This window comes from Crocuta crocuta, unplaced genomic scaffold (assembly GCF_008692635.1).
Source record: "Crocuta crocuta isolate KB4526 unplaced genomic scaffold, BGI_CrCroc_1.0 scaffold693, whole genome shotgun sequence".
Classification (NCBI taxonomy): domain Eukaryota; kingdom Metazoa; phylum Chordata; class Mammalia; order Carnivora; family Hyaenidae; genus Crocuta; species Crocuta crocuta.
In genome coordinates this window covers 453755-462325 of record NW_027527545.1, presented here as the reverse complement: position 1 = coordinate 462325, position 8571 = coordinate 453755, and the positions used below count along the sequence as shown (strand labels likewise).

Genomic DNA, 8571 nt, shown 5'->3' with positions numbered 1-8571 from the left:
CCCGCTCCCTCCCTCTGCAGCTTCTGTCTTTCCTTCTGTTCTCTCTCCCCGGCTCCTCCAACACGCTCCTCCCCAGCTCCTCCCCAGCTCCCCCCCAGCTCCCCGCCACTTCCTTGCCCCAGACGCAGGGATGTGAGAAAGTTCCAGCAGAAACTGCAATCTCCTCTCCTCTCATGTGGCTCCTAGATAAGACAGTAAAAATCCGATTTTCAGCAATTTGCTTCATTTGTGAGCTCTCCCTCGTCTCCCTTTCTCCCCCTGACACCAGCTTAGCAAAATTGCCTGGGCGGAGTGGATATTTTTAACTACTTAGTAGTCAGAAGAGGATCATAAAAAGTTTTGCAGGCAACCGGCCGGCCCGGTGCAGCCAGCTGCTGGTGGCGAGCGCTGGGGGTTAGCCGAGGAGGAGTGGGGGGGTTCGAGGGGCCAAGGCTTCTTGTCTCGCAACAGAAGAGATACCAAAGGGGCTTCCCCAGCACTTCGGGAAGGGGTATCTCCTTCCCCAAACCAGAGGCGGTGGTGGCGGGGACACAGTCAACATTTATTGAGCGCCTTCTGGGTGCCAGGCACACGAGGCTTGCCTTATGTGTACTGAGTCCCCGTCGCGATTGCTGAAGGAAGCATTCTTCTTTTATGGGTATTAGTTAAGGCAAATACGAGGCTGGGTAGCGCCAAGGCCCCCAGGTGGAGGTTCCCTGACCCCATCACTGTCCAAATGGTTGTTATTTTATTTTTTAATGTTTATTTATTTTTGAGAGAGAGACAGAATGTGGGGGGGGTGGGAGGGACAGAGGGAGACGGAGACACAGAATCTGAAGCAGGCTCCAGGCTCTGAGCTGTTTCCACAGAGCCCAACGTGGGTCTTGAACCCACCAATGATGAAATCAGGACCTGAGCTGAAGTCTGTCGCTTAACCGACTGAGCGGCTCAGGTGCCCCCATGAACGGTTGCTATTTGGAACACGCAGCTCCACCATTACCTGAGTTTGACATCACACTCTTGCCATTGAACCCAGGAACCCAGGGGGTGCAGAGAGCAAGGGAAATATCATGGCTTAAAGAACACAGGTCGGGGCGCCTGGGTGGCTCAGTCGGTTAAGCGTCTGACTTCGGCTCAGGTCATGATCTCACGGTTCGTGGGTTCCAGCCCCGCGTCGGGCTCTGTGCTGACAGCTAGCTCAGAGCCTGGGGCCTGTTTCGGATTATGTGTCTCCCTCTCTCTCTGACCCTCCGCTGCTCACGCTGTCTCTCTCTCTCTCAGAAATAAATAAAACACTAAAAAAAAAAAGAACACAGGTAGTTTTACTTTCATTTTTATAAATTATTTGCTTGTTTATTTATTTTGAGAGGCAAAGACAGCGTGCGTGTGGGAGGGCCAGAGAGAGAGACAGAGAGAGGGAATTCTAAGCAGGCTCCACGCTGCCAGCACACAGCCCAATGTAGGGCTCGAACCCACAAAGCCGCGAGATCATGACCTGAGCTGAAACCAAGAGTCGGACGCTTAACGGACTGAGCCCCCCAGGCGTCCCCAGAACACAGGTCCCTTCTGACTCCCACGGCCATAGCCGTCTGGTCTGTGGTCCGCAAAGCCAACCACTCTCCCTAGAGTCGCAGGCTGTCTTCGAGGATCTCACAGATGCCGGGCCATTCAAGCTGTTATAACAGGTGGTAATAGACTGGGTGGCTTGTAAGCAAAAGACATGTACTGCTAGGTTCTGGAATCTGGAAGTCCAAGACCAAGGTGCCGGCAGATTTGGTGCCTGGTGGGGACCTGCTTCCTGGCTCGTGGATGGCTGTCTTCTCAATGGGTCCTCTTATGGTGGAAGGGACGAGAGAGACCTCTGGGGTCTCCTCATAAGGCCAGCGATCCCATTCGTGAGGACTCCATCCTCATGACCTAATCACCCCAAAGACCACCCCGCCCAGTTGTCCCCATACTGAGGATTCGGTTCCAACACCTGAATTTGGAGGAGGACACAGTCTATACCAGCTGGCTACCTAGATGTTTTGTCCGTGCGTGACAAGGGCACCACGTTCCCGGCCTGTCATATGTGAGTCCTCACCAGCTGCCCACCTGCTATATAATGCCAGGTGTTTTAGATGCTGTGACCAGATTGTTAGCTACAATAGCATTTTGGCTGCCGGATCAGAAATCCAACATTTCAGTGGCTCAAACAAGAGATAACTTTTTTTTTTAAATTTTTTTTTTAATGTTTTATTTATTTCTAGGAGAGAGAGAGAGAGAGAGACAGCGTGAGCAGGGGAGGGTCAGAGAGAGGGAGTCACAGACTGAAACAGGCTCCAGGCTCTGAGCTGGCAGTCAGCACAGGGCCCGACGCGGGGCTCGAACCCACGAACCGCGAGATCATGACCTAAGCGAAAGTCGGACGCTTAACCGACTAAGCCACCCAGGCGCCCCAAGAGATAACTTTTTAAGGTTTATTTATTTATCTAAGTAGTCTCTACACCCACTGTGGGGTTTGAACTCACGACCGTGAGATGAAGAGTTGTGTGCTCTCCCAACTGAGTCAGCCCGGTGTCCCGAGAGATAATTTTATTTACTACTTACTTGAGAGTCTGGTTGTAAACGGTCCAGGGCAGAGGTGTTGGCTACATCGCGGTGAGGATGTAGGCACTTTCTGTCTCCCGGTCTGCCACCTCTAGGGTGAGCCACGATGACTCCCCAACATGACCACTTTCCAGCCAGTGGGAGGAGAAAGGTCAGGGGAGGCTCCGCCCCTTCCCCTCAAGGGCAGAGCCCAGAAGGTGCACGTGCAGCTGCTGTTCACCTGCCATTGGTCAGAACAAAGTCACATGGTATAGCCTCAAGGAAGCCTGGGAAATGAAGTCATTTTCCTGGGTGGCCACGTACCCAGGTTTAAAATGGAGATGATTTAGGGCACCTGGGTGGCTCAGTTGGTTAAGCATCTGACTTAATTTTTGACTCAGGTCATGATCTCGTGGTTCGTGAGTTCAAGCCCCACATCGGTCTCTGTGCAGAGCCTGCTTAGGATTCTCTCTCTCCCTCTCTTTCTCCTTTCTCTGCCCCTACCCCGCTTGCACCCTCTCTCTCAAAAAATATAAACTAAAAAAAAAATTTTTTTTAATGGAGATTCTTTATTAATACAAAAGACAAGGAGAATGGAGGGGAGAATGGGATGTGACCACCTAATGGGTACAGGGTTCCCACTGAGAGTGATGAAATAGTTCTGAACTAGACAGTGGTGATGGTTACACTCCGAGAAAAGAGATTATTCAGTTTCAGGAATTCCAAATAAAAGCTGTGCTGTCTAATTAACAATTGGTTTACACCCTATGGGAAATACGTACGACCCCTACCCCTCATGGAGTCCCAAATACTTAGACACTTCACTTCCTGGTTCTTCTTCCTTTCTCCCTTTCACGGGTTTATTTTTGCAGGCTTTGTGATGAGCATGAGTCAAAGAAAAAAGGGAGGAGAGGCTGAAAGTCTCTGTGTCAACTCAGGGGATGTACATTTGTGGCAGTCAGACTTACATGGGCATAGGTGATGCCCAGGTAAAGCTGTAACCTCCCAGTACTCAACCAATGAGGAACCAGGGGAGGGACTTGCCTCCCGGTAAGGCTGTAACCTTCCAGTACTCAGCCAATGAGGAACCAGGGGAGGGACTTGCCTCCCGGTAAGGCCGTAACCTCCCAGTATTCAGCCAATGAGGAACCAGGGGAGGGACTTGCCTCCCGGTAAGGCTGTAACCTCCCAGTACTCAGCCAATGAGGAACCAGGGGAGGGACTTGCACGCTAGGAGATAAATTGTCTGCTGTAACTGCCCGGAGTGTGCCTGTTCATCAGGCGCCTGCTCTAGCAAGAACGTTGATTAAACCCTAGCTTCACTGTGCTCTGAGTCTCCACGTCCTTCCTTTGATTGGGGCAGTGGACTTATTTCTAACATACACAATGCTGTGAATATACTTAATGCCACCAAATTGTATACTTTAACGTAGTTATAATAGGGGTGCCTGGATGGCTCAGTTGGTTAAGCATCTGACTTCGGCTCAGGTCATGATCTCACGGTTCAGTGGGTTCCAGCCCCAAGTCAGGCTCTGTGCTGACAGCTCAGAGCCTGGAGCCTGCTTCAGATTCCGTGTCTCCCTCTCTCTGCTGACCTGCAATCTGTCTCTCTCTCAAAAATAAATAAACGTTAAAATTTTTTAAATAAATAAAATAGTTATAATAGTAAACTTTAGGTTGTATTGTATTTTATCACAATAAAAAAGAATTTACTTACAAGAAAAGAGATATTGGAAGACAGAAGCAGGAACCCAAGGGAAAAGAGAGAGCAAGCCATGCATATGCCAGGGGCACCGATTTTTCCTGAAGGGAGGAAAGGCATATGTAAAGGCCCTGTGCCTGGAACTTCTTGATGTGCTTGAGACACATCGAGGAGGCTGGAGTGAGAGAGGGGACAGTGGTAAGAGATAAGGGCAGGGAGGTGACGGGGCAATAAGCTGTGGGGAGGAGACAGATTGTTTCTGAGTGATGAGAAGCTGCTGGAGCGTTCTGATCATGAAAGTGACCAGGCCCAACTTAGGTTTTGAAGCAATCACTCAAGCTGCTTTACCTTCTGGTGCTCTGAGCACACTAAAGGGCTGAAATTCAGGTTTCCCCAAGCCCAGGCTTCCTGGGGATAGATAGCCCCCGCCTCCCACGGCTCCCACCTGGCCTCCCTCATCCATTCTCCCTTCCCCTCCACAGGCTTTCCCCTTCTCGGTTGGCTGTCGGGAGCAGAGACCAGAAGCTTGAAGTGTGGAGTCAGGGTTGGAACCTCAGTTCCAACACTGAATAGCTCTGTGATCCTATGCTGTAGACTGAATGTGTCATCCTAAAGTTCATGTAATGAAGCCACAATCCTCGATGGGACTGTATTTGGAGATTGAGTCTTTACATGAAGCCATTGGGGGGAAGGGGCATGATCCAGTAGGATTAGTGTCCTTTAAAGAAGAGACTGGAGGGGCGCCTGGGTGGCTCAGTCAGTTATGCTTCCGACTTCGGCTCAGGTCATGATCTCATGGTTCGTGGGTTCGAGACCTGCGTAGGGCTGTGTGCTGACAGCTAGCTCAGAGCCTGGAGCTTGTCTTCAGATTCTGTGTCTCTCTCTCTCTGACCCTCCCCTGCTCATGCTGTCTCTATCTCTCTCTCAAAAAAATAAATAACACATTTTTTTTAAAAAAAGAAGAGACTGGAGAGGGTGTGCATTCTCTCTCTCCCTCTCTCTTTTCCTGCCACATCAGATTCAGTAAGAAGGGAAGGTAGCCGTCTTGAAACCAGGAAGGTTATTGTCACCAGAGTCCAGACCAGCTGACGGCTTGATCTTGGGCTTCCAGTCTCCAGAAACCATGAGAAACAAACTTCTGCTGTTTACTGTGTGCACACATGTGTGTGTGTGCGTGCGCGTGCGCACACACACACACACACACACAATCTCTAGTAGTTTGCTACGGCAGCCCAAGCAGACTAATGTACCTTGTTTGAGGGACTTAACTTCTCCATGCCTCAGTTTCTTCATCACAAAGATGGGCTTATAAATACACCATAGACAAAAGAATAAAAATAAATAAATACACAAATAAATAAATATACCATAGACTATCTTGAGGCTCCAGAAGCAAAGAAAGCATGTGAACAGTGCCTAGCGCCTACACGGCTCTCAACAAATGCCGGAGTATCCATCAGGGCAGGCTTGATGAAGCCAACGCTGCGGGTTCCCCATGACCCTGGCCATCCTGTGCTGCTGGCACCTGCGACTCTCTGCCTGAGGGCTTGTCCTCAGGAGAAAGCAGCTGGGAGTTGGTGCCCCCAGGAGCAGCCTCGCAAATGAAAGACAAAGGTTGGAGGATAAACACCCCAGATCCGTCCTACCTTGGGTGGAACAACGCCGAGGTGTGTTCTTGCAAAGTGTATAAGTGCACAAGCCCACCCTCACGTCTACACCAGCAACAAAGGTAGAGTCCCTAAGACAACCTCAGTTTCAATATTCCCCTAGGACTCCCTGAGAACTCTCATATGCACAATGTTATGGTTCATCCCAGGAAAGGGTACAGATTAAAATCAACCAAGGGAAGAGGCACGTAGGGCAGGGTGCAGGAGACACCAGAAGCGAGCTTCCAGCCGTGCCCTCCCATGGGAGTTGTGTAGCACGTGACAACACTCATGGTGTACTGCCAACCTCGGGTGCTCACTCCAGCCGTGGTGTCCAGAGTTTTTACTGGGTCTGTGTCACACAGACTGGCTGACCATCCGTGGGGCAGACCTCAGTCTCCAGCCCCTCCAGAGGTCAGGCTGACATTGGGTGGCCCAAGTCCCCTACCCCCACCCCATAAATCACCCCGTTGCCACCTAGTGTGACCAAAGGCCCCCACCATCAATCATATTGATAGAAGAGACTGGTTCAAGGTCCCAGGTAATGAAAAACACTCTAACCAAGCAAGACGCTCCAGGGCTTACAGGTCACCTCTCAGGGGCGAAGGACAAAGACTAGACCTTTCTTTGGGTAAGGTTAATCCTTTACTGCACACATCTACAGCGTCTCCCAGAATTCTCCTGCGGGACTGAGCCTCAGTTGCCCACAGCAGTAACCTCAACAATGTGCCCGTTCTTGCCTCCCTCATTTCCTCACTCTCCTTCCTGGGGTCACTTCCCAAAAAAATGATTTGCACTTGCAACCTTGCTTCTAGGCGGAGCCACTGTTGCAGGCTGAATGACGGCCCCCCCAAAGATATTAGTTCCTGTACTCTGGGACCTGGGAATGCGACCTTCTGTGGCAAAAGAGTTTTTACAGATGGGATTAAGTTAAGGCTCTTGAAATAGGAGCTCATCCTAGATCATCCGGGGCGGCCCTAAATGCAATCCTAAGTGTCCTTATAAGAAGGAAGCAGAAGGAGGGGGTTAGGAGATGCTACCCGGCTGGCTTTGAGGATGGAAGAAGGGGGCCCTGAGCCGAGGGACACAGCACCGCCTCTCTTGCAGCCAGAAAAGTCGAGAAACCAGACTCTTCCCTACAGACTCCCAAAGCAGTGGGTTCCTGCTGATACCTTCCTTACGTTCAGTCCAGTGAATCCGATTTCAGACTTCTGACCTCCAGAACTGTAAGGAAAGAAAAGTTTGTGGGAATTTCTTACAGCAGCCATAGACTATTGATACACCGAGATGCGAGGTCATGCGGTGGAAACCCCAACATTTCAGTGACTTAAAAGTTTGTTCCTTGCTCGGGGCGCCTGGGTGGCTTAGTCGGTTAAGCGTCCGACTTTCGCTTAGGTCATGATCTCGCGGTTCGTGGGTTCGAGCCCCGCGTCAGGCTCTGTGCTGACTGCCAGCTCAGAGCCTGGAGCCTGTTTCAGTCTGTGACTCCCTCTCTCTCTGACCCTCCCCTGCTCACGCTGTCTCTCTCTCTCTCTCTCCTAGAAATAAATAAAACATAAAAAAAAAATTAAAAAAAAAAGTTTGTTTCTTGCTCACGTTACATGACCATCTGGACCCGCCTGGGGCCTCTCTTTGGATCATCCTCATAGCAGGATCCAGGCTGAGGAGGCAGCAACTATCTAGTACGTTCTTAGTCACTGCAGCAGAGAAAAGAGAGCAGAGGGTCCGGCATCAGTGATTAAATACGCCAACCTGGCGATGACGTCATCGCTTCTGCTTGCAGCTGATTGGCCAGCCCTCGTCACATGGCTCCAGCCAACCACTGGGGAGCCCTGAAGTGCCACCCATCACGTGCCCAGAAGGTGGAGAGCTGGGAAACGGTAGTGACCCCCAGAACTGGGTATTACTAAAGTAACAGGATGCTGAGATGGACATTTCCATTCAGGCCCCAAATAAGTGGACATGGTGGCCAGTGAGAGGCGCCAGACCACAGTGAAGCTTTCCAAGGTCAGAGGCTCACAGTGGGTTTCATGACTCAGCTTGACCCGGGACTGAAGGGCTTGGGGAAGGCAGGTTTGGAGAGGATTTTATGGGGAGGATTTCTTCCGAGGAGGCTGTGCTGTGAGCTGCGTGCTCTCCCCCTCCCTCCAGAGAAAAGGGACAGAGCAGGGTGCCCCCTCTCTTCAAGCCAGGGAAGGAAGCGTGTCGGCAGCACGTCCTGGAGAAATCTGCTATGGATCCTCTGGCCTCTGGGGACCTCGTGACCTGTGGGTGGCGGAGGAAAGGGGCTGGCGACTGCGCTGGTAGATCAAAATACAGGGTATTTCCAGGAGGGCTTCCTGGAGGAGGTGCTGGGACTTCAACCGCAAGGTTGCAAGGGGGAGAACGTCAGGCTGAGCAGAGAGCATGTCCTAAGGGAGAGGCAGGGGACCGGTGAGAGAGTTCCCCGAAAGCGCATCAGCTGACAGCAGACCCAGTCCCACCAGGAGCGTCTGCCCCCGGGTGTCCTGGGGCTTTCAAACCAAAGGACCTCAAACTTCAACTGCAACAAGAGGAATTTATTCCCTCCCAGTTCTGGAGGCTGAATGTGAAATCCAGGTGTGGGTGCGGGCCAGCCGCCTCTAGGAGGTGCAGGGCGGAACCTTCCCCGGCTTCCTCCAGCTCCAGGGACCCCGG

The 8571-nt window shown here is 51.4% G+C and overlaps 1 long non-coding RNA gene across 1 annotated transcript in view; it reads right to left on the bottom strand.

Moving 5' to 3' along the window:
* Window positions 1–2694, bottom strand: part of LOC144232890 (uncharacterized) — a 28393-nt gene extending 25699 nt beyond the window's left edge. The window contains exon 1 of the long non-coding RNA XR_013335555.1: window positions 2569–2694. This is a non-coding gene — a long non-coding RNA (uncharacterized LOC144232890). The remainder of the gene's footprint in view (window positions 1–2568) is intronic.
* Between the last annotated feature and the right edge of the window lie 5877 nt (window positions 2695–8571).